Source organism: Cetorhinus maximus, unplaced genomic scaffold, assembly GCF_964194155.1.
Source record: "Cetorhinus maximus unplaced genomic scaffold, sCetMax3.hap1.1 HAP1_SCAFFOLD_566, whole genome shotgun sequence".
In the NCBI taxonomy this organism is placed as follows: domain Eukaryota; kingdom Metazoa; phylum Chordata; class Chondrichthyes; order Lamniformes; family Cetorhinidae; genus Cetorhinus; species Cetorhinus maximus.
Genome location: NW_027596508.1, coordinates 52,208 through 79,095, shown reverse-complemented (window position 1 = coordinate 79,095; position 26,888 = coordinate 52,208). Strand labels below are relative to the sequence as shown.

Below are 26,888 nucleotides of genomic sequence, written 5' to 3'. Positions count from 1 at the left end.
AGTACAGTAAGTATTGAGTAATTGACTCTATGATCAATGATTTTATTACGAGTGAGCATAATGGAATACAATTCAATTACAACTTTCAAAAATGTGAAAACTAAACAAATACTAATATCCGAGATTGTAGGAAGTCTAAATTTAACGGGATGAGAGACAGTTTCATAACAAACAATCTGCAGGGGATGGACGCAAATTGAATATCGAAATGGGACAAACAGAGCTTCAAACGCAAATGGTCCCCGCTTCTGCTACACGTCCACTCGCGCCCAACGCCCCTTGCCCCCCGCGCCGACACAGGTTCGGGGATTTTGTTCTCTCTGTGATGAGAGTGAAATGGGCAAAATTCCCATTGATTTTACCGGCTGAATTGCTACGAAGATCTGCGCACGCGCAGTATAACCCCGCCCCCCAGTGTCGTCACAATGAGGATAACAGCGCATGCGCAACTCTATCCCCAACAATGGCCGACAGCGTCATTCACTCAGTGAGCGGAATAGGGTTTAATTCAGCAGCGATCGGAGACATCACCGCCCCAGAGGGAAGTGAACAAACAGCATCTGCTTAAAGCAGCGCATCGGTTTGGAGCCGCGTCCGCAGATATGCTCAGAGATTGGCATTGAGTGTCCGGGCAGCTGAGGCGGAGGCGGCGGCTGTTTTTAATGGGCTCCCTGGAACACGAGCTGCTCCCGGAACATGGAGTGAGCGGGGGGAAGGGAGAGGCCATTCTCGAGCAGTGTCTGGACAGAGTGAGAAGAACTCGCCATTGAAGATCATTGCTGCTTTCTCTCCCCAAACCCGAGTGAAGCTTCCTGGCTTAGTTCCGGCTCCCACTGTCCCTTGTTATTGGACAGAGAATGGCGGGGGAAATAGCCGCACAGTAACAATGTTTCCAGTTACACAAAGAAGATCAATTTCAGGCACCAGGTGAGAAGTGTGAAAGAGACATTTTAAACAGTACCTGCTTGTTTCCGGGTGTACAGTTAGTTCAAAGGGAGCTGTAAAGAGAAATTTGACCCTTGCAAAGGTCATTTCTCCATCGGATAGCCTAATTCAAGGAACAGTGCACAGGACAGGTTGTCTCTGCAGGTCACAAACTTGTTACAAATCTACTTAAAATAACAGATGAGCAGAAACTGATTGTTCCAGTACTGCTTGTGGTGCTGGTTTTGCTCTGTTGATTCTTCATAATAATTATTACTTGAAAAAATACATTGATCACTTTTGTATCTTCTACTTCACCTATTCTTCAGGTAAAGGAGTTATGTTTTCTGTGTGCACGGAAAGAATTTAAGGAACCAGATGATTCCTCGAAACAAGGAAAAGTGCAGCCTGATGGTTCCAACTCACAGTAAGTACAATATCACTCACAAATCACAGAGACACTGCCAGGCCTTTAGGCCAAAATGAAACAGTATAGAGATCCACATAGGTCCAAAGGTTGAGAGGCGCCCTTTCAATAAAATATTCAAACAGAGCATTGGTGGGAGAAGTTGTTTCCATTGCACTCCAACTTAGTACAACTGAGAACTAGATACATCAATCCCAGGGCAAAAGCAAACCCAATATTATTTTTAAGTACACAGTGTCACCTTGTCCACAAATTAAATACCAATTATTAACTCCATCAGACAACATTTACCCTTTTGTGAGATACAGAATGGATTGCTGTTAAGTATCCCAGAGTGTAGACCGGGCTACAGATTAAATACCAATTCCAAAATCTCACAAAGTGTTAGACGAGAACATCGAGTTAAAGTATCAATTTCCTTTTAAAAACTGCACGAATTACACACCAGGCCATATATCAGATTGATGTATATGTTATCATTTCAAATTGTTTTCACAGAGATACAAACTGAACAGCACTACATATCCCATACAAAACTACTGAATGTAACCTATGGCCGTGAAAGAAAACATTGAATAAATATTTTACAAGAAACCAAAAGTTAAACAAATATTGATACCATAATTTATGAAATCCCAGTTACATTCAACACCAGAGATGCATAGATAGAGAATATATCCAAAACTCACTCACCCACCTTGAAACAGACATTTAAACAATAATTCCAAGCACACATTCGATCTAGAGATGGAAAAATACAAAATTAAAGCTACTTTCATATACACTGTCATTGACAGAAAGATACAGAATATAGTCCACTGTCATATACAGCACCAGGAACTGACAAAGGTATCACAAAGTCCACACTCTCTTATTGTACTTGAGACTGATAGCCAACAATAACTAATTCACATTGAGCAGTTAAGATTGAAAAATATAGAATACAGGTTTGGAAGGTGCTGTCTAAGGAGTCTTGGTGAGTTCCTACAGCTCATCTTCTAGATGGTATACACTGCTGCTACTGTGTGTCGGTGCTGGAGGGAGTTAATGTTTGTGGATGTGGCACCAATCAAGCAGGCTGCTTTGTCCTGGGTTGTGTCAAGCTTCTGGAATTCTGTAGGAGATGACTGATACAGAAGGAATAAGGCATTCACATACAACACATAAGACTGACAGAAGTAGGTTGAATGCAACAGTATTACACTCCATCGGAAACGGAAAGAAAGCAAAGAATAAAACACACTTTTCATTTCACAGCAGAAAACTTGAAGCAAATTGAATAGAGCAATCACAGGATCAAAGAATTGCATTTATGTAGCTCATCCTGCTCTGGTACAAAGTACCACAACTGACAGATACAGGCAGAAAACAGCATTTGGATACAATACCTGAGACTGATACATACACAATGAATCAGTTACACATATAATTATTCAAAGGCTGATGGCAGCAGAACTAGCATCAAACTCTCACTCACTTCCAGATACTGGCAGCTTCAGAATGAGCTCCACATTCAGTTGTAATTCTGGGGACTGACAGATGGAATGGATCACAAAATCACATTCAGTTCCACTGACTGATGGGTATATAATTCATCCCATGCTCACATACAGTAGCATAGAAAGATACATTATTAAAAACTCTTTCGCAAAAAGCACACAAGACTGACAGATGCAGAACTAAATTAACTGTCCCATTCAGTACCAGAGAATGGCAGAAAGAGAAAATATCCCACACTGACACACATGACCAGAGTCTGTCAGATACAGAATATATCCCACACTCTCATCCCAAATCAGAGACTAACAGATGGAGAATTAAGGCCATAACAACACAGCCCCAATGAATGACAGTTACAGAATTAACCTAATAATGGATGAGAAATGGAGAGATGCAGATTGACTCTCACACTTGCTGAGTCCCAAGGGCTGAGGATCACAGGATGAATCCCACAGTCACACAGAACAGTGGCAGACAGTGAATGTGACCACACTCACAGAGCAGAGCAGAGACTGGGAGGTACAGATTGACATCAGCACTTGCATATAGAAGCAGAGACTGACAGATACACAATGAATCTCTCACACACATTCAGTCCAGAGATTGACAGATGCAGAGTGAACCCTATGCTCTCACATGGTACAAGATTTGCAGATAGAGAATGAATTCCACCATCTCACAAAAAAACAGTGACAGATATTGTACTCGTGTACAGTTCCTCAGAACTAGAAGTTACAGCATGAATCCCAGAATTGCATTTAGTACCAGAAACAGTCAGATATAGAATTATTCCAACAAGCACATTCATTACCAGAAAATGATAAAGACAGACAATTATCAGCTAATGAATTAGTCTAAAACTCTCATAGTGAAGCAGAGAATGATGAATACATAATAAATCCCACAACCATTCACTTGCAGTGACTGGCAGATACAAAATGATTTACATACTCACAGACTGAACCAGTGATGAGCAGATACTGAACAAATGTATTTCACACATAGAGCAGTTACTAATATTGTTTGATTTCTTCTTTGGATGTTTGTGTCACTAGAATGTCCAGGAGTTTTGCTCCTCCCCAATTGTCATTTTGAAGGCGGTGGTGGACTGCCTTCTGTCTGATGCTGTCTGTCATCCATAGGTGTGGCAACTTTGTTGTTAGGTAGCAAGTTCCAGGATTCTGACTCAGTGATGATGACTGAATGGTGATATATTGTCAAGTCAGGATGGTGTTTGAATTGGGGGTGACTTTGCAGGTGGTGTTGTTCCAGGCACCTTCTGTCCATGTTCTTCTATGTATAACAGGTTGCAGGTTTGAAGGATGCTGTTGAAGTAGTCTTTTTGAGTTGCTGCAGTAGATCTCGTAGATGGTACAAACTGTGTGACAGTGGGGGAGGGAATGGACTCATGAATTGTGTGTCACTCAGATACTTTATCCAGAATATTATTGATCTGCATGAGTGTTGTTGGGAGTGCACTCAGTAGTGGAAAGTATTTAATCACACTTCTGACTAGTAGGTTGTAAGTTGCAGAATAGGCTTTAAGGAGTGCAAAGGTCAGTTACTCACTGTGGACCTGCTTTGACCTGTTCCTGAAGCTGTAGTAGTTGTGTGGCAGAGTAAGATTAAACCTTTCAATCATTTACCATAAACTAACAAGCACAAAAAAAAAGATGGTCACACTCGAGCGAGATATCCCATTGCAGGGAAAAAGCCACACTCACTTATCGTAGACGTGCAGGCAAAGCACAAAACCCACAGTCGCATCTCAATTATAAAGAAGTCCATAATAAAATCAACAGGGAAATGAATACAAATGTTCACCAATCAGACACAGACACCGAATCATAGCAACATCTACATTCTACAGGTTAAAAGATTCACAGTAAAACCTACATCTCATTAAACAAAATGAAGAGGTACTGAATAAAAACATATTCTGTTACAGTAACTGACAGGTACAGAATTAGATCAACATTCTCATATCAGATACACACAATTGCAGAGTTAAATCTAAAATAACATCTAACAAATTGATAGGCACAGAGTGACCGCACATTCACTTGCCAGAATTTAAAAGGTACAGGAGAAAAACCTTTCTTCCGTACCAGCGACTAACTAGTACAGAGAAAAATAGACACTCACTAAGCTGTAACTGACAGGTGCAGAAGAAGATCCTGATTCACAGACTGGAAACTGCCAGGTAAAGATTAAAGCCAAAAATAACAAATTAGACACTGAGGTTCACAGCAATCCCATATTCACTTGTCAGAAATTTACATATAAAGAGTAAGGCCTTTTCTTCCACACTGGAAATGTCCAAGTACAAAGGAAAACCCAGATACATGTTTAAGAAATTGACAGACCCAAAGCAAAGCCAGCATTCACTCCAGCAAAAAACGACAGGAACAAAATAAAATACACACTCATGTAACAAAAATAGGCAAAAATAATTAAGTCCACCTATCCAAAACTGAAACAGTTAAAATCCACAATCACACATCAGTAAGTGACTTGCACAATAAAGCCCAGATTCTCATAGCAGAAACAGTTGGAGAGAGAGCAAACTAATTCTCACTGAACCAGAAACTGGGCAGGACAGAATACAGATTACACCCATTTTTCAGAAACGGACAGGTGGATATAAAATAAGGTACTTGCATAAAAGAGATTGACAGAAACAGATTAAAGCACATTGCCCCACTTAAAAGTTTGACCGGTGCAGTATATAACCCAGTCTTCCAAAATACTGACTTGTACAGAGTGAAAAGAACACTAACATGGCAGGAAATCACATATTCAATATAAATCCACACAGTCATACCACTTACTGACGGTTATAGATTTAGATATAATAAATCAGGAAATGCATATGACCATAGCAGAGTCTAACAGATAGAGATTAAAATCCAGGCACTTAGCAGGAACCAAAAGTTACAGGACAAAGCCCACAATCACATATCGGACAGTGAGGGAATCAGAGTAAAACCAACATTGACATAGATGAGCCAAATTGGTCGTATGAGGAAAGGTTGCTCGATTTAGGCCAATACTCAGTGGAATTGAGAAGAATGGGAGGTGATCTTATTTAGAAATATAAGTTTCCGAGGGGACTTGACGGGGAAGATTCTGGGAGGACGTTCCCCCTCATGAGGAGTCTAGAACTATGGTCCACAGCTTAAAAATAAAGTGTCTGCCATTTTAGATTGCAATGAGAAGGATTTTTTCTCCCAAAGGGTGGTTAGACTTTGGAATTCTCGTCCCCGGAGAGCAGTGGAGGTTGGGTCTTTGAATAAATTCAAAGCTGTGTTGGACTGATTTCTGATTGGCAAGGGAGTCGAGGCTTTGGGGGCCAGGCAGCAAAGGTCACAATTATATCAGCCATGGTCTTATTGAATAGTGGAGCATATTCAAGAGGCCGAATGACCTACTCCTAGTCCTATTTATTATGTTCTTAAAAAATAAGATTAAATGTGACAATTGCATGAGGGAAGTTAATAAGAATAGTGTATATCCCACAATTACATGACAGAAAATGATAGGCAGACTAAAACCCACACTCATAACAGAAAATGGCAGGTAAAGGGCATGCTCACACATCAGATACTGATCAATTCAGTGTAAAAGGCACATTGACATTCCAGAAATGGAAATTATAATAGCATAAAATGCCCACTCATCTCAAAACAAAACAAGAGATACAGACTAAAACCCACACTCTCAAACTACAGAAAGACACAATGTGAAACTAAACTCACCGGCAAGCAACCAACTTGTCCAAAATAAAACACTTACATCATCCCTGTTAATTTCTAGTATTTGTGTAAGACCATCACTGGCTCAACAGGAACTGACAGCTGCATTGTGCAAAACACTCACACCTACCAAACCTGACAGGTAGATTGTCAAAGTCACAATCACATATGTGAAACTTATAGACACAGGGAGTTTAAAAAATCACTCATTCACACATACCTGACACTGCCAGAAACACAGTAAAGCCACACTCAAAATAAGAAACTAGAAGCTACAAAAAACACCCAATTATGCCAAATATTGATATGCACAGGGTAAAAAAACCCTTCACATATCAGAAATGAGCATGTACAGACAAATTGCACACCATACCACAGACTGAGAAATATGGAGTAAAAAAAAACACTTTCCATACCAAATACCAACAGTACAGAATAAAATACAAAATTACCTACTGACAGACAAGGAGTAAAAACCACACACACACACGTCAGTGATTGATGGAAACAAAACCTGCATTCACTGAACAGAGATTGGCAAATACAAACAAAAACAGATCGTCACCTATCAGGAACTGACAATAGCAGATGAAAAGCCACATCCACATTTGGGAGATTGAAAGAGACAGAGTCAAACCCACACTCATGTAGCAGAGACTGACAGGTGCAGATTAAAATACAGACTGACATAGGAGAGACTGACAGGAACACAGGAAAACACTTCCTTTGAAGCTGCATGGTATGGAGATTTAAAAAAACATAAATTGGAGATTAAATGTTATGAATTAATTGTTGTAATCAACTGCCACAAAACTGACATAGATTAAAAGCTTTATCCAAATATCAGTTACTGATAGGCCACATTCACATAGCTACAGAGGACAAATATCTGAAGAGACAGAATAGAAATCCAATCGCTGAATAGCGGGAAAGGGAAGAAATTAGAAATGTGTGATCCATTTCACTGCTGAACGTGGACTACAAAATTCTGTCCAAGGCCATTTCCAATGGGCTCTGGGGCTGGTGATCCACCCTGACTAGACCTGCGCTGTACATGGCAAGAAGATATCTTATAGCCTCTCGCTACTCAGGGAAATAATTGCAGGATGGGGGCGGCTGGACCTACCTCATCAGCTTGGGCCAGGAGAAGGCCTATGGCAGAATATCACACGCCTACTTGATGGACCTGCCCTCCAAAATGGAGTTTGGAGAGGGAATCTGCAGTTGGGTCCAGCTGCTCTACATAAACCTCAGTAGTGCAGTTTCAGCCAATGGGTGAAATTGGATATCTTTCCGATAAATCTGAAGCACTCTCTCCCCTCTCCTGTTCGTATTTTGCATAGAACCTCTCGCTGAGTCCATCAGGAAGGATTCGGGTATAAGAAGGGTGACAATCCCAGGCAGCGGAGGCACTCAGGTCAAAGCCTCCCTGTACATGGACAACGTCATCATCTTCTGCTTGGATCCACTGATAGTGTACAGACCTGTGATTGGTTCAAACTGGCCTCGGGAGCCAAGCTAAATTGTGGCAAGAGTGACGTCATGTTCTTTGGGGACCTAGGCTGACCATTTCTTTGTCCCCTTCACTGTCAGGTCAGGCTGCCTGAAGGTGTTGGGGATATGGTCCTGGGCATGCACTGGAGACTGAAAGGAGCAAGTAGCTATGGTCAAAGAAAAACTGGGCATGCGGGAGCGACGCTCCCTCTCCATCACTGCTAAGAAACTGGTCATCAGGTATGAAACACTCTTGGTGTTGTACATGGTGCAGGTTTGACCCTTTCATCACTCCTACACTGTGGTGATCACCCGAACTATCTTCTGCTTTATCTGGAGGTTGCAAATGGACCATGTTCACAGGGACATGGCAATGAAACCTCTAGATAAATGGGGACAAAATGTGACCAACATCACCCTCATCCTAATTGCCCTGTTGTGTGTGGCTGCATCAAGCTGTGCATAGACCCCCGGGAAGCAAACAGCAAGTGTCAATATGTGCTGAGGTTCTACCTGACCCGGTGACACGAGGATGGGTAACTTGTGGAAAATTTTATTTAGAAAAACATCTTTGAGGACAACTCCATCCAGCAGTGGTACCCACGTAATGATCTACAGGTACAGCAGGATAAGGCGATGGTAGATTCTGTCAGATAGCCTGCTCAGTGAACTATCAATGTCTTTTGGCAGAAAGCCTCATCACCAGAACTTTCAAACAACCCCTAGGATGTAGCTTGGCTGGTGGTGAGAAAGGTCCTCCCCATCATGTCCTTCCTCCAAGCCCAAAGACTCTCTCCTTCCGCTCATCACACTCGGTGGCTGTAGTGGAGAAGAGGCCATTGTTCTGCACCTTCTGGGATGTACCTTTTCCAAGAAGGTCTGGCTAGAGATGCAGTGGTGTTTGTCGAGGTTCATCCTGAGCAGCTCTGTGATGTAGGACTCAGTGCTCTATGGCCTGTTCCCAGGGACACACACCAAGATAAACATCAACTGCAGCTGGAGGATCATCAGCTCTTTGGTCTGCCCGAAACTTGCCTACCTTTTGAGTGATATAGACTGGCACATTCCAAGATCGAAGACTATGTGCTGAGGAACACATTAAAGCTTGGAACAGCCACCACAGAGGTTCAATGGGGAAAGGTCACTGCTGAATGCCTTTCACCCATAGTGCACTGAGGGCCTGAAGAATTTTATAGCACCTCTGGGGCTATATGCCTGACATTGATTGTACTTTCTGAATATCAAGAGTAACAGAAATTGGATTGAAGCACCTCAGAGAGGAACTTGCTGCATGAAGGCAAGTTGAATTCTGTTGCAGTTTCTGTAATGTTTCAGTTTGAAAACAATTGCCATTGGGCTGTATTCCTGACATGGAACATATATTATAAACATCAGGGGAACTACAACTGCGGACAGGCACCTAGGGATGGGGACAAGTTGAACTTTGTTGCACTTGCGGTAATTTTCAAGTTGAAATGGTTTGCAACGTACTCCTACAAATTTTATGAAAGTATATTTCTGGAGGCAAAAAAAGAAGAGAAGAAGGAAACAGTTGCCAAGAATGGGTGAAAGAAACCTCTGAGTAAAGGGCAGGAATATTCAGGAAAATTTGGGGAAGGCGAGTTACGCCATCTACATCTACAAAGTGATGAAGCAGGTTCACCCCGACACCGGCATCTCCTCCAAGGCCATGAGCATCATGAACTCGTTCGTGAGCGATATTTTCGGGCGCATCGCGGGTGAGGCTTCCCGCCTGGCCCATTACAACAAGCGCAGCACCATCAGCTCCCGGGAGATCCACACCGCCGTGCGCTTGCTGCTGCCTGGGGAACTGGCCAAGCACGCCGTGTCGGAAGGGACAAAGGCGGTCACCAAGTACACCAGCTCCAAGTAAAGCCCCACAATGGACTGAAAAGCATTCAAAACACAACGGCTCTTTTAAGAGCCACCCACAATCTCCCTGAAAAAGCTGCACCATCTTTTCCCATATTGAGTTAATGATAAATATCTTGCTGGAGGATTGTAGGTCAATTTTCCAATGTTTTCCAATTCGATCACATGTTTCTCCAAAATGCAGTTTCTCTCCCAGCGGAATGTCTGTTTCTTTATTCAGTATTTGTGATGTAAACTAAACATTGGTCCCTGACCCTTTGTCCAATTTCTTGGCCTCACCTGTTAATGTTCCACCTCCTCCCACTCAGTTAGAGTGGATTTAAAGGGAATGTGTCAGCCTTCTCCTTTTCCAGTGTGTTTACTTATTGAGAAATGTTAATTCATTAACCTTAAACCGCTGGAGTGCAGAAACTTTAATGTCACTTTCTAACTTCTTACACCAGAAGCCTGGACTCTGGATTCACTCCCTCGGCTGCTCCTGTCACCAGGCACCAATCTCTAATCTGTGATGTGTTATCTTTACAATGATTGAATTGGACTGGGTCCCATTACAGAATGTTGTGAATGGGTCTTCCTACCTGCCCATTACAGACTGTTCCTTCGATGTGAAACTATCAAACTGAATTGGGAGTGAATTTTAAAACCGAAGCAAAGTTTCACTAAAGTGGTCCCTGGGATGTGGTGATTGGCCTACGATGAGACGCTGATCAAATTGGGCTTTTTATTCTCTCTATAGTGTTTGGAAGAATGAGAGGCGATCTCATTGAAACTTACAAGATTCTGAATGGGGCTTGATGCGGTAAAAACTGGGAGATTGTTTCTGCTGATTGGGGAATCTAAAACACGAGCACTGTCTCAGATAATGATCATTTAGTACTGAGATGAGGGGAAATTTCATCACTGTGAATCTTTGGAATTCTCTGCTCAGGGTTTCCAATGGTAGCTTCCTATGTAAACATGTCATGCTGCAGTTCACCAGCCTCACCAGTGGAGGTGTTGCTGTAATTCATCAAACCCCTGGAGTCAGACCACTCAGTACAGATACTGGGATCTTCCTGTGCTCCATGTGTGGGTTTCAGTGCCTGGGTGAGAGCACCTCACTGAGCGCAGGCTGGGAATAGAGACTGTGTGCCTGTGTGTCTCTGCACCACACCTGGTGAAAGTAGCTCATTCAGCACGTACAGGGCTTGGATTTCCCTGTGCTCTCTCTCAGGCTCAGTTTACTCTGAGTGGATATCCCTCATTCTTTGGTTTGAGTTACAGCTTCTCTCTTACAGTTAGTCTGGGTGTTCCTGACTGAGCAGAATGTCCCTATTCTGTCACACTCACCGCACATATTGAGGTGGATGTGCTGCCTCCCAAGATACAGGTGATCAAGAACTCACGTCTTCACTACACTCGTTAACTTTACTGACCCCTAGTCCTTGAATCATCATTGGTTTTCCTGGAATATCAGGTACATTATCATCTTCATCTGCTGTGAACACTGACCTGACAGTGGAAAGGCATTGGAGGAGGATGGTGAAGTGAACAGTGTCAAAGGTTGAGAAGGATGAGAAGGGATTGATCAGCTGGGTCAGACTGCACTCACCTGCTCCCATTCTAATCTTTCCAGAGTATCACCTACAATGGCTTCTCTTCCCACTCCTGCTCTGTTACCTCTGCAATCCCCCAGGGATCTATCCTTGGCTCCTCCTATTTCTCATCTATATGCTGCCCCTTGGTGACATTATCTGAAAACACAGTGTTAGTTACCACATGTATGCTGATAACACCCAGCTCCACTTCACCATCACCTCTCACAACCCCTCCACTGTCATTAAATGATCAGACTTCTTACCCGACATGCAGTACTGGATAAGCAGAAAATTCCCCCAACTAAATATTCAGAAGACCAAAGACCACACTACAAATTCCATTCCCAGTCACTGACTCTATCCCTCTCCCTGGTCACTGTCTGAGACTGAAACAAACTCTCATAACCTTGGCACCTCACTTCACCCTGAAATGAGCTTCTGACCACATACCAGTTCCTTCACCAAGATCATCTATTCCCAGGTCTGTAACATTGCACATTTTATTTTAATGTGAGTGTCGCTGGCTAGGCCAGCATTTATTGTCCACCCTAATTGCCCTTGAGGCTCACATGTAGGCCAGACCAGGTAAGGACGGCAGATTTCCTTCCCTAAAGGGAATTAGTGAACCAGATGGGTTTTTACAACAATCGACAATGGTTTCATGGTCATCATTAGATTTTTGAAAATATATTGTATTCAGATTCCACCATCTGCTGTGGTGGGATTTGAACCCAGCATCCCCAGGGCATTACCCTGGGTCTCTGGATTACCAATCTAGTTAATTACCAATAATTACCAACACCACTATGCCACAACCTTCCCATGTCACCATGCCTCAATTAACCGGCCCTGAAGCCTTCATCCACTGCGCAAACCCTCGTCCATGCTTTTGTTCCCTCTAGATTTGACCATTCAAACGCACTCCCGGCCAACCTCCCATTTTTCACCCTCCAGAGAGTGAAGCTCATCCAAAACTCTGCTTCCTGGATCTGAGTTCACTCCAAATGGCGGTCACCCATCACCCCTGTGCACGTTAACCTACACCGACTCCTGGTCTCAATGATAAAATTCTCACCCTTGTTTTCAAATCCCTTCATGACCTCACCTCTCCCTATCTCTGGAATCTCCTCCAGGCCGACAATGCGCTGAGAAATCTGAGCTCCACTAATTTCAGGACATCCCTGATTTTAATCACTCCACCATTGGTGGCTGTGCCTTCAGCTCCTGGGCCCTAAGCTCTCGAATTCCCTCCCGAAACCACTCTGCCTGTATCTTGCTTTCCTCCTTCCCCTACCTGGATCCCATTCCCTCCATTTGTTTCCCCCTTCCTCTCCCCCGAGTTCCTCCTCTCTCGCCCTCTGGCTTTACACAGACCAGTTGCTGTTTTAATTGGCATCAGTGAAATGTAGTTTCTGTATTTCCCACAGCAGTGACTACACTTTAAAAGGAATTCATTGTCTGTAAAGCTCATTGAGATGTTCTGAGTTTGTGAAGGAAAATATATACATGCAATATTTTGCTTTTTTCATAGAAACATAGAAAGGAGTCACAGAAAACACTGAAAAGGCCACTCAGCCCATTTTGTATATGATGGCCGCACCCTCTGAAACCCGTCTACAGCCCTTCACCACTGAACGAGCCCCAGCCCCCCTCCCATCAACACTGCACCCTCGTCTCCTCCTCCTGATCTCCTTCCCCACCCACTGAAACTCTTCCCCACCTGGTAAAGCCCTTTCCCCAGCCTCTGACCCATTGGGAAAGGATCAGCTTTGTAATCTGAGGGCCGAGGATTCCAGTCCCTGTCTCACTGCTGCTTCCAGCGAAACTTGGTCAATTCCCAGGAAGCCATGAAAAGTGAGCAATTCCCGTTGAATTCTCCTGCTCCCTCAATGGGAGTGAAGGAGATGCTCCTTCAATCTGCAACAATGTCCATCTTATTGAAATTGCAGCAGCCAGGGTGATTTTTTTTCCCTGACTAACAAGGGAGTGAAAGGTTATGGGGACAGGCGGAATGTGGAGTTGAGGCCGTGATCAGATCGATCATGATCTTATCAAATGGCAGAGCAGGCTCGAGGGCCTGATTGACCGACTCCTGCTCCGAATTCCTATCTTCATATGTTCGTACGTTCGAAAACATTCCTCTTCCAAACCCCTTCTCTGCCCCCTTAGCCACCAATCCTCCCTTTGAAACCCTTCCCCACCCCATGAACCAATTCCCGACCCACTTTCCTCGTCCCCTTAAACGCCTTCCACAGCCTTCGCTCCTTCTCCCGCCTCTGATATTTGTGAGATAGCTTGCTCCGTGAATGGTCAGAGTGCTGACAACCTAAGACCCCTGTCTTCTCTCAGTCCCTTCTTTATTGGGTTATTCTGAACTTTCAGAGATTCTCTGGAGTTATTCCCCACTTCCCATTCCTTGCAATTCCCACATCTTCTCCCAGCCTCATTCATCCCTAAATACCTTGTCCTGGGACACACTGATCCTAAAGAGAAACAAGACACGGATATGAAGCTGTGATCAGAGCAGTAAGTTTTATTTCAGAGCACAGCCCATTATTCAGACAGCAGTAACACAGGGTCAGTGCTCACTGGACTGAAACAATCAAACAGCCTGTTTCCCAGAAACGAAGATTTCATGCAGTAAGAACTTGGAGAGCTCGGGCTGCTGGGAATCCATCACCAGATCTTTCACTGTATTCGAACGCAACATATTGACTGGTCAGGTTCTCTAAAGAGAAATTCCCCAGTTTCCTCACAGGCCTTTTGAACAGTTTCTCCTCCATTCACAAAGCAAGCCCGCCTGTACACTAAAATCCAAAATGAAGAATGAATTGAGTGATTGTTCTGTACACAGAGGGAGGGAGATCAATGTGAAAACATGAAGCTGACTCTATCAGTATTACTGGAATGACTCTGGATCACACATCAACCTCACCTCTTTTATTTTCAATTAAAACCCACACATCCCTCCCTCCCCTCGACCTGTACAGACTCATTCTCTGTCCTGAAGGGCAGTCCAAGGGATTTTTCTCAGATTGGACCCCACCAGACCCACAATCTCAGACCAGAGAGAATGAAATGAAAGATCGGACATTTATATCAAACCTTTCCTGTCATGAGAAGAGTCCAAAGAGTTTCACAGACTGGCGATTGCTTCTGAAGTACTGATACTGTTTTATAGGAAACATTGCAGCCAATCAGCTTTCAGCAAAGTCGCACAAAGAGTGAATGAGATTTGACGGGGTGAGGAGTTTCTGGTCATGTTGGTTGAGAGAGTGATGTTGTTCCAAGACACGGGGAGAACTGCCAGCTCTTCAAATAATGTACCAGATATAACCTTTGGCATTAACAGGTAGACAGGGTCTCAGTTTAACTTTTCATCCAAAACATGACACCTCCAACAGTGCAGCACTCCCCCAGTGATGGTCTGGATCTACTGGAGTAGGACATCAACCCACAATTTGTTCACTCAACTCCCAACTGAGGCAGAGTGACAATGGATAAATAAACCACTTCTCTTATCAACACAATCTGTGTTCTCACAACCCAATCTGTGTGAAAGCTGCAGTATTAATCAATTTAAATAAACCTGTCTTAAACCCTCTTACTCTCACTCCTTGCCCTCATTATGAAAAGCTGACTCATGCCTGGGGATTGATCCCACAGACACCTCCAGTATCATTCTGAATTCCTCATTCTTCACCTGTTAGACTGGACAGTGCGTGTGGAGGAAAGGGACTGAGGGAACTGCCGACTCTGTCCTCACACACAATCTGCACTCTCACACTGCAGCAGGTAGCAGCGATGGGGAGCAGCAACTGGGAGTTACTCCTCTGTGGTTCCTGGGTACTGAGGCCAATTACAGAGTCTCCCAACTGAGTAACTCATCCGGCTGTGATCCACCAACTCGGCACTGCCCTTTTCTTGCTGGTCTATTTGGATCAGCCCTCAACACCCACCATCCCCTCCAGCCGCTCAGATAGTGACTAATCATTCAGGGAATTTACCTGTGCAACTGGTTTACATTAAATTCTTCAGTCTTTCATAAATAACAATTCAACCAATTATATTGTGATGTTCAAACAATTAAACTGTGAAATTCCAAGAGAGTAATGTAGTTTGAAAAGAATCCTGTCTGAACACTGGCTGTGAAGGGATTGGGGAAATGTGCCGGTGTTTACTATCAGGATGGAGAAACCCATTCCCTGCAGTCGGACTTGGCTGAGTCAGGAGCAGAAATTGAATCAGCAGGAAGAGAGTTTTCATTATCTTCCATGGAGTTCCTCACAGACAGTATCAGGATGCTGGAGTAGAAATGTTCTGTATCTAATCTCGGAGAGTTTGCTGTTTTTATAATCACACACACACACACACACACACACACACACAGAGTGAGTCACTCACTGAACTTATTACGGGTAAAAGGTGTTGCCCTTCTTCCTCCATACTCATTTTCATGAGTGTAGCCTTCAGGCAAGAGCTCACTGTGAGGTTCGCTTGCTGAATACCTGAAAGGGAGGAAAAGCAGTTTTGCATGGCTACTGTTCCAGCGAGCCTGCCCCTCTTAAAGGGGAACTGCACTAATTGTAAGGAAGCTGTTGCCGATTTGCAAAAATTGCCTGTAAAACAAAGCACTCGAAATAGAGCAACACGGAAGAGAAAGGGATCCCAGGTTCTTGGATGCAGCTCTAAAGGCAACAGTCCAGGGCTTGGATGGAAGAGAGAGCCCACTTCTCTGCAGTGTATGGGGAAGTGTGGGGTGGGGGTGTTCTGTGCCGGAGACCCTAAAGCAACACCATCAGAAGGCAATTATGGTGGTCAGTTCCCAGAGTCTAACCCCAATGAGCTGACAGCAGGGTCACCTGAAGCTCAATTCCCTCCCTTTGGTCAGGAATGATGATGTCATAGAGCACAGAAGAGTCCAAGCCAGCTCTGTGTAGGGCAATCCAGCCAGTCCCATTGACCTGCTCGATGACCATATCCCTGCATGTTTAATTCCCCCAAGTGTTCAAACAAGTTCCTTTTGAAACCATTGTTTATCTCTGCTTTTACTAACCTCGAAGGCAGTGACTTCCAGGTCATCACCACTTGCTGAGTCAAAAATAAAATGTGCTTCATTTCTCCCTCCTCCAAACTCTACAACCCCCCCTCCCCGCCCCCATAATCTGTAAATCTGTGTACCTGAGTTCTTGTACGATTTGCTGATGGGAACAGGTTTTCTTGTCTACCGTATCTGACACTGTCATAATCTTGTCCACTTCTATCAAACCTACTCTCAATCTCCCTCTCAGCAAGGAGAACAACCCCAGCTCCAACCTCCAGCTTCTCCAACCTAACCTTCCAGCTGAAATCCCTTATCCCTGGAACCATTCCGGGAAATCTCCTCTGAACCCTCTCGGGGACCCTCACTTCATTCCTAAAGCATAGTGACCAAAACTGGAAGCAATAGTCTAATTGTGGCCTAACCAGGGCTTTATAAATGTTCATCATAACTTCCCTGTTTTTGTACTCAATACCTCTATCTATGAAGCCCAAAGTTCCAAATGTTTTGCTAATTATTCTCAAAACCTCCTGCCACCTTCAAAGACCCATGTACATAAACCCCCACATCCCTATGACCTTGCATACTATTTTGAACTGATTTCCTCCCCCATTCCTTCTTCCAAACTGCATCACCTCAAACTTCTCTGTATTAAATTCCATCTCCCACTTGCCTGCCCATTCTACTAGTCTATCTCTGTCCTGTTGTAGTTGATTGGTATCATCCTGACTGTTTGCCACATCTTCACGTGACATTCCCTACACACCACAGCAGCCACCTCTCACACTGCTTCATACACCACACTCCCATCACTCACCCATTAGCAATCCCGGGCGGTCAGGACTTGGGTCTAACATTCAGATGCTCCACCTCAAACACTCAGAAATGCTGCCAACCTCGCACACAGCTCACACAGACTTCACACAACTCCACCTCCTCCAACTGTGATACCCACATCACTCAAACACTCAGCACACTCACTGACATTCTCTATTTGGTCTTTCACAGGACAATGTGATCCATAACCACAGGGAGCAGAGCAGAACCAGAGGAGGACATGCACGCCTGCATCACCTGAGCCCTCTGGAGGAGGCAGTGATCTGTATCATGGAAGCAGCTGTTACAGATGCCGCTGAATTGAATTATAGACAGCTGGTCTGGGTGCTCTGATGTACCCGAAGGGAAATTAGGTTTGAAATGCTAAGTACATAAATATGGCTGAAGTTTTAGAATGTGAGGTGTGAAGAACATTTGCATTTTTAGAGAAACCAAAGTCGTGAATTTCAAAGAGATTGTAAGATGCTACACTGAGCCAACAGAGGTTAAGCCAAACAGTGTGTTCATATTTCCCAAAGATTACTGATAATGGGAGTACTATGGAAAATTTATATTATGGAAAAAGTTGCAATGACATATTGGAACAATGGGATTTACGTTAAAATGCAAGAAACCTGTATAAAACAGATGAGGTCATATGTGAGAAGAAGGATTCTAAGGTCTAACAAGTGTGAAAAGCCTCCAGCCTCTGTGTACCAAGCTGCTGTCTCCAGGAACTGAAGCTAAGAGAATCCATTTTAAATATTACTGTCCAGGGTATTGTCTGCTTTGCCTGGGTCTGTTGAAATCTATGTTGTTTTACTGTTGCCTTACCGGAGGTGTAACTGTGAGCTAGATTAATTAGGGATTCGAGGAGTTATTATAGTCGTAATTTTTAGTCCTATGTATGTGCTTACAATTGTTTATTTTATTAATAAATGTTTAATTTTGTTTGGTAAAAACCCTCTAAGACTCAGTTGTCTTATTACTACTGAATTCAAGGCACGCATCTCGAAATAAAAAATACAAATTGCAAGAACAGCTGTGGCAGGGTTTCAAGTTTCTGAGATTGGAGCAGCTCAGCATTTACCATCACTGTGCCATAATACATGTAAAAATGCAGGCAGCCACAGCAACTAGTATTCCATGGGGACTCAGTTGGCTGGAAAGCTGGTGTGAAACAGGTTGTTGTCAACAACACAGGATTCAATCCCCGCTCCAGCTGGGGTAGATTCAGGAGCTGCCTCTTTACCCTTCCCATAATGGAGATTGTAATGTTGTGGGCCAGTCTGCCTGCAAGCAGAAAGCTCAAGAAGAATATGTGTTTTAATAGTGGCTGCGCTGTATCTTTTTCATGCAATTTATTTCTCCTGAAGTCCACTGCTCTCCATTTGAAATAATTCCCACTGCTGTTCTATCTCTTTGTCCAGTAATATTCTTTCCAGTTTATCTTTCCAAGTTGTATTCCCATCTCCTAATATTAAGCTTTTTCTATATATTACATTTCTGCCTTTCCTTACTAGAATGTTCTTCAATTATTGGATAAATTTTATTCGGTTGTGGATATTATTGCCTCGATTTTCACTGAAACTTTAATGTTCTTATCTGTTCTGCTTCATGTTAAACTCCTAGATGCAGCAGTGATTCATCTCTTGTTGGGCTTCCGAGGTTCTGGGGAAGAAATGCAGCCTGAACGCAGGGTAACTACCCAATTCCAGTTTTCAACTTTCCCGACATCTTCCTGACAAAACACTTGCTTTGAAATCTCCCATGATTTTTATGCTCTGAATTTTACTCATTCCATAGCTTTGTTTAAATATTTCCCTCCAATGCCTTTCCAAGATTATCTATCCTGTAGAATAGTATTTTTTGTGTTATTGAACCTGGATGGTCTTCACTCTTCCTTGTGCTTCACCCTGTGTACTGTATGGAGATAAGCTCCACAGATCAGGATCAACTCCCTGCCAGCTATTCAAATGTTTCCGATGAGTTTGTAAACTGAATGAACTATTTCAGTTATAGAGATAGCCAGACAAAAATAAAGAAAAAAAAAAACAAGGTTAATCAGATATACCAAGCAAAACACATCACAGGCATGTGGACATGAAGAAAACATCAGAAATCAGAGCAGGAGTAGACTACTCCAGAGCCTGTGCTGCCACTCAGTATGATAATGGCCAACATTTTACCTTATCTCCACCTTCCTGACCTACCCCCATATCCCTTTATCACCTTGGTATCCAAACATCTGTCAAATTATCTCTTGAATATATTCAATGCCTGGGATAAGAAATGCCAAAGATTCACAACCCTTTCAGTGAAGAAATTGATCTTAATCTTAGTCCATAATGGCTGACCCACAATATAAGACTGTGTCTTGCTGTTTTACAATCCCCTGGCAGCACATGTACATAAGCTGGTGGTTATATCGCCTAGTGATGATGTCATGAATTGAATCTAGGAGATGGGGAGGCAGAAGGTGCAGCAAACATTGGAATCAAATGCAAATGTTCCTCTGGATTTTAGCAAAATGTTGCAGTTCTTGAAGCCACTGACAGAGCCTGGAACATCCAGTCCAGCTCAATAAAAACAGGGAATGGAGAAGCTGAGCTCATCACATATAATGTGCTTGGAGCACAGGGTGGGTTCATGTGGAAACTGACCAGATGCATGAGCAATTTTGACAATTTATAAGGTAGACATGGGAAGAGAGAGAGAGTGACAGAGAGAGGTCGGGGGGGCAAGGAACAGAGTGAAATAAAACAAGACAAAGTGAAGACAGAGGATTACAGAGTGTGAAGAAGAAAATAAATGTAACTGAGAGAGAGGAAGATAGATTCTTAGCAAGAGAAGAAAGAATGAGACACAGTGAATGAGGTATGGAAAGACAGGAGGGAGTAAGGAGATAGTGGCAGAGAAGGCAAAAATGAAGAATGCTGAAGAGAGGAGAAAATGATAATCGAAGCAGAGAGAAGGGGGAGAGACCGAGAAAGTGAGTTGGCTGTAGAGAAAGGGCAGAGCGAGAGGTGCAGAAACAGTGATGGAGAATGAATTGGGACTGAAACAATCAGAAAGGGAGATATAGCAGTGGCAGAGATGAGGGGCCTCACTCTAATGTTTGGGGAATACCGTCTTCAGGATTCACCCACCTGAAGAATTAGTTTCTCTCTATCCTATTTAATCCTATAATCCGCTCAAACATTTCCAAATATCATCTCTTAATCTGTTCTAGTTAAAGTGAGTACAACACTAATTCACACAATCAATTCTCATCATTTAGTCCTTTAAACTTCAGTATTAGTCTGGAGAAACTGTGCCCTGCACCCCATCCTAAGCACCTTGAGGTGTGAGGTTTAGATCTGAATTCATCTGTCTCAGTGGAGTCTTCCTTTTCTGTTTTAGCATACATGGATGTAATTCATCTAGTTCCAATGATTTACCATTTCCATGTTTCACTGCTCTTCCCTCCTTTCTTTGCTAGATGTCTTGAAATCTACTTGGAATGACATTAGTCCACGTGGTCAGTTTACCTGGTTAAAAACTGAGGCCAAGTAACAATCCAATATTTCTTCCTAAACCCTCTCATTATCTGAGCTTTTTTCTTGTGCATCCTTCTGAGACTCTTTCCATATTCTCTTTTGCCCTTTGTTGTTTCTGTGCCCATCGGATATTTTCCTATTTGCTTTTATATTCCTTCATAACTTAATCCTGGAGCTTTTCTTTGACCAGCTGCCTCACCTCTTGATTTGTCCATTTATCATCCTCTCCTTTATTGTCAACGTCCTTCAGCACAGGCCTTTTACTTTAATTTCAGTTTTGCCCTGATCCCTTTATTTATCCAAGGAAGTTCACTATTGGATAATTGGTTCCTGTTCTAGAAGAAGATATTTCTCCTGTTGTTGTTTGATCACTGCTGTTCTATCTCTTTGTTCATCAATATTCTGTTCAGGTTTATCTTCATAAGTTATATTCCCAACCCTCTGGAACTATTTTATTGTAATTTACTATTTTTGGCTTTTCTTCTTTACATTTTTCTCAATCGTTTACTCAAAACTGGATGTTCTGTTCGATGATTGATCTGGTTTATTCCTCAATGACCAGACCCATCACCACTGCCTTGCTGGACTTCCTATCTACTGGGTAAGTCCTGAACACACTGTAAATATTCCATTCCCTTTTCCCCTTTCCTACCTTTTCCTCCTAGATCATTTGCTATAGTTTAATCTCACATGATTAATCACCTATAAATTGTATTCATTTCATAACTTTGTTTAGCTATTTTCCTCTAATGCCCTTCCATTAATTTGCTAAATGGCCTTTTTTATGTTCTTTAACAAGGCTGCAAATTAGCCTCCCCTGAGTGGTTTGTGAGCTGTATGGAAATACACCCAGCACATCAGCAGCAATGGCTTGCAAATTATTCAAATATTTAAGATCAATTTGCAAGTTGACCAAACAGATTCAGTTACAGAGACAGTTGTCAAAGAAAAGGAAAACAAGTTTTAGAAATGCCCAGAACAAAGCACATTGCAGAGAGATGAGCATAAGAACATTAGAACTCGGAGCAGGGGTCAGCCACTCAGCCCTTCCCTGCTGTTCCACCATTGAATACAGTACAGCGGATCCATTACCTTAACTCAATGAAGTGCACCTCCCCACTCTATCTCCAGGTCTCTTATTATCCAAACATCTTATTGATTTCAGTTTGAATACAGACAGTAGCTGAGCACCCCTAGCTCTCTGGGGGAGACAATTCCAAAGATCCAAAATACTCGGAGTGAAAAAAATGTCCAAAGTAGCTGAAACCTATTGTGTGAGTGTGTGTCCTAGTTTTGGACTCACCAGCCAGCTTCAGCGGGCAGATATATCACACGAAGTTGGATAGGAAATGTGTTGGTAAAACGTTCGAGCAGAAGGACAGGATAGGGGTAATGGCTCAAACAAACATTCTTTATACAAACGCACAGAGTCTGAGGAACAAACTGAATGAATTGCAGACACAGATACAACTTGAAGGATATGACGTGGTTGCCTCTATAGAGACCAGGTTCCATGACCATCAGGACTGGGAAATAAATATGCCAGATAATTAGGTCTACAGGGAGATAGGGAAAATGGTAGAGGGAGAAGAGTAACCTTAACTGTTGCAGATGAAATTGGTTCCACCATAAGAGAGGATATGTGCTGAGATCAGCAAGGAGTGGAAGCTTTATGGAAAGAATTAAGAAATGGAACATTTTTAACACTTCAGTTGAAGTTGTGTATATGTCTCCTGGTAGTAGCCTGGAAGTGGCAGTTTGTAAACATGCTGAGATTAGACAAGCATGTAGCAAAGGAAGACTGGTTTCATTGGGGGATTTTAATTTCCATGTATATTGGGATAAGAATAACACTTGTCAGAAATGTAGGGAGTTTCTTGAGTGTGTCTGGGATAGATTCCTGTCAGAGAAACAGCAAGCGTGGGTGATTACATTAGACCTAACAATGATGAATGGACCAGAGTTAGGTAACAGCCTAAAGGGCTTCTTGAATTCATTCATGGGATGTGGGTATCGCTGGCTAGACCATCATTTGTTGTCCCTATCTAATTGCCCTTGAGAAGGTGATGGTGAGCTGCCTTCATGAACTGCTGCAGCCCATGTGGTGTAGGTACACCCACAGTGCTCTTTGGAAGGGAGTTTGTGGTTTTGACCCAGCGACAGTGAAGGAACGGTGATATAATTCCAGGTGAGGATGGTGTGTGGCTTGGAGGGGAACTTGCAGGTTGTGGTGTTACCATGCATTTGCTGCTCCTGTCCTTCTAGGTGTTAGAGGTGGCGGGTTTTTAAGTTGCTGGTGAAAGAGCCTTTTGGGAGTTGCTGCGGGGAATCTTGTAGATGGTACACTGCTGCCACTGGGGATGGTGGTGGAGAAAGTGAATGTTGAAAGTGGTGGATGGAGTGCCAAACAAGTGGGCTTTGTTCTGGATCGTGTCAAGCTGTACTCATCCAGGCAAGTGGACAATATTTCATCACGCTCCTGACTTGTGCCTTGTCAATGGTAGACAGGCTTTGGGGAGTCAGGAGGTGAGTTACCCGCCACAGAATTCCAAGTCTCTGACTTGCTTTTGTCACCATATTATTTATATGGCTCATCCAGTTCAGTTTCTAGTCAATGGTAACACCCCCAAGATGTTGATAGTCAGGGATTCAGCAAGCGTAATGTCATTGACTGTCATGGGGAGATGGTTAGATTCTCTCTTGTTGGAGATAGTCATTGTCTGGCACTTGTGTGGTGTGACTGTCACTTGCCACTTGTCAGCCCAAGCCTGAATCTTGCCCAAGCCTTGCTGCATGTGGACATGGACTGTTTAGGTGCCTGAGGAGTCACGAATGGTGCTGAACATTGTGCAATCAGCAGCCAATATCCCACTTCTGACCTAATCAAAGAGGGAAGGTCATTGGCCATTGATGAAGCAGCTGAAGATGGTTGGGCCTAGAACACTATCCTGTGGAACTGCAGCAACAATGTCCTGGGGATGAGATGTTCTCCAACAACCACAACCATCTTCTTTTATGCTGGGTATGGCACCAAACAGTGGACAGTTATTTTACCTTGATTCCCATTGGCATCAGTTGTGATAGGGCTCCTTGATGTCACATTCGATCTAATGTAGTCTTGGTGTCAAGTGCAGTCACTGTCACCTCACCCCTGGAGTTCAGCTCTTTTGTCCATGTTTGGACCAATGCTGTAATGAGGTCAGGAGCTGAGACACCCTAGCAGAACCCAAACTGAGCAGATTAATGCTGTGTAAGTGCCACTTGATAGCACTGCCCATGACCCCTTCCATCACTTTACTGATGATCGAGAATAGACTGAGGGGGTGATAATTGGCCGGATTGGATTTTTCCTGCTTTTTCTGGACCAGGACATAACCTGGGCAATTTTCCACATTGCTGGATCGATGTCAGTGATGTAGCTGTAAATGTCTTTTGTTTAGCATGTTCTTTGTAGTTGACTGAGTCCCAGATGATATTTTCCAAGGAAACCTTGAGAACTCTGAGTTTCCTCATATATGAGGCTGGAGATGTGTTTAACACCTTCACATTGAGAGAGGTGATGAATGGTGGGTTTAGTGATTCCCTGGATATTATCTCGGAGGACTTTCCGGTGCCTTTTAACACCACCTTTGCCAAGACCTTTACCGCTTTCGCCTCTACCGGACATCACACTGGGAGACAAAGCCTTGTTATTACTGGAACAGTTTGACTAAGGGTGCAGCCAATTCAGGAGCACAAGCCTTCAGTGCTATTGCCGGTATGTTGTCAGGGCCAATAGACTTTGCAGTATCTAGTGCCTTCAGCTGTTTATTGATATCACCTGGAGTGAATCAGATTGGCTGAAGATTGGCTTCTGCGATGCTGAGGATCATAGGAGGAGGCTGAGATAAATCATCCACCTGGAACTTCTGGCTGTTGCAAATGCTTCAGCTTTATTTTCGCACTCGTGCTGGGTTCCCCCATCATTGGCGATGGGGATATTTGTGGAACCGGCTCCTCCTGAGAGTTTTTTATTTGCCAGCCAGCATTCATGCATCGACGTGTCAGGACTGCAGAGCTTACAGCTGATCCATTGGTTGTGGGATCGCTTAGCTCTCTCACTTGCTGCTAATGCTGCTGGGCATGCAAGTAGTCCTGTATTATAGGTACACCAGGTTAACACATTTTTAGGTATACCTGATGCTGCTCTGGGCATGGCCCCCCTGCACTCTTCATTGTTCCAGCATTGATCCCCTAACTTGATGATAATGGTACGGTGGAGACTGTGCCAAGCCATGAGGTGATGGTTTGTGGTTGAGTACAATGCTGCTGCTGCTGATGGCCCACTACACCTCAGCCCAGTTTTGAGGTGCTATATCTGTTCAATATCTAGCCCATTTAGCACAGTAGCATTCTTCCTCCAAATGGTGTTCAACATGGAGGAGTACAGAGTCATCAGCTGAGGGGATGGGGTTGTTGTGGATTGGTGGTGGGGGTGCCAGGTGCCACAAGTGGTAACCATCAGGTGGTTTGCTTGCTCATGTTTGGCCTAATGCCAAGAGACTTCATGGGCTCCCGAGTGGAAGTTAAGGACTCCCAGGGCGACTCCCTCCCACCTGCATAGCACAGAGGCACCACCACTGGTGACAGGACATACCCAGGGATGGTGATGACGGTGTCTGGGACACTGTCTGTAATGTATAATTCCATGAGCATGACAATGTCAGGCTGTGCCTTGACTAGCCTGTGGGACATCTCTCCCAACTTTGGCACAAGCCCCCAGATGTTAGTAAGGAGGCCTTTTGAGGGTTTAGGCTGGGTATAATTTCCGGTACCTAGGTTCGATGCCGGGTGGTCGATCCAGTTTCATTCCTTTTTCAGCTTTTTAACAGTTTGACTGAGTGGCTTGCTAGGAGTCAACAACATCGCTGTTGGTCTGCAGTCAGGTGTAGGCCAGGCCAGGCCCGGCAGATTTCCTTCCTTAATGGGTATGAGTGAACCAGATGGGTTTTTACAACAATCGATCCATGGTCACTCTACTTTTTAAAAATCCTGATTTAATTAAATGAATTTAAATTCCACCAGCTGCCATGGGGGATATGAACCCATGGCCCCAGGGAATTAGACTGGACTCTGGATTACTAGCCCAGTGACATTACCACTATTCCACCACCTCCCCATGAGAGTGCATGAGCACTAAGCCAGTGGTGATCATATGATCGAGTTCAACTCAATGCTTGAAAGGAAGAAGCATGAAACAGCTAGTAAGTTTCTCATTTTCAGTGAGGCTGAATTCAATGGGAATGAGACAGAGATTGTCCACAGTAAACTGGGCAAATCTGTTCATGAGGAAAAAGACAAATGGTGAGGAGGAACTGTTCACAAATAGTTTAACATGGTGCAGAGCCAGCTTCTACCATTAACCTTCGAGAGATCTATTTGCCTAAAAAGACAGCCATGGACAAGGAAGGAGGCAAGAAACAATGTGAAACTCTGCATACATAACTGCAAAGAAAGGAGAGATCCTGGTGAATAGGAAAGATACAAAGAGCAGGAAATGGGGGCAAAGCAGATAACAAACTCCAAAAACGCAGTACGATAAAAATGTAATAGATTTCAAAATCGACACATAAACTTTTACAATTATATTAGGAGAAGGAGAATGATCAGAGCATGTGGGCCAATTGAAAACTGTTAGCGGTGCTGTTGTCAATGAAAATAAGGAAGTTTCAGACATTGTTTCAGTATTTGCAATACAGGAAGAGTCAGCATTTCATGTATTCCAAGTAATCTATTATTGAATCAGGAAGGAGGACTCAACAAAGTTCACATAAGCAAGATAATAGTAAGGAAGAAACTAATGGCACTAACGAGTAACAAAACTCCAAGAGGAGATTGTTTCATTGCAGGGAATTAAAGGAAGGAGTTGAGAACAGAAGTGTT

The 26,888-nt window shown here is 43.4% G+C and overlaps 1 long non-coding RNA gene across 1 annotated transcript; it reads left to right on the top strand.

Moving 5' to 3' along the window:
• Window positions 1–453: 453 nt before the first annotated feature.
• Window positions 454–18,395, top strand: LOC144674123 (uncharacterized). The gene is made up of 3 exons (XR_013574474.1): window positions 454–927; window positions 1,254–1,351; window positions 17,620–18,395. It is a non-coding gene; the product is annotated as an uncharacterized LOC144674123 (long non-coding RNA).
• Window positions 18,396–26,888: the final 8,493 nt, after the last annotated feature.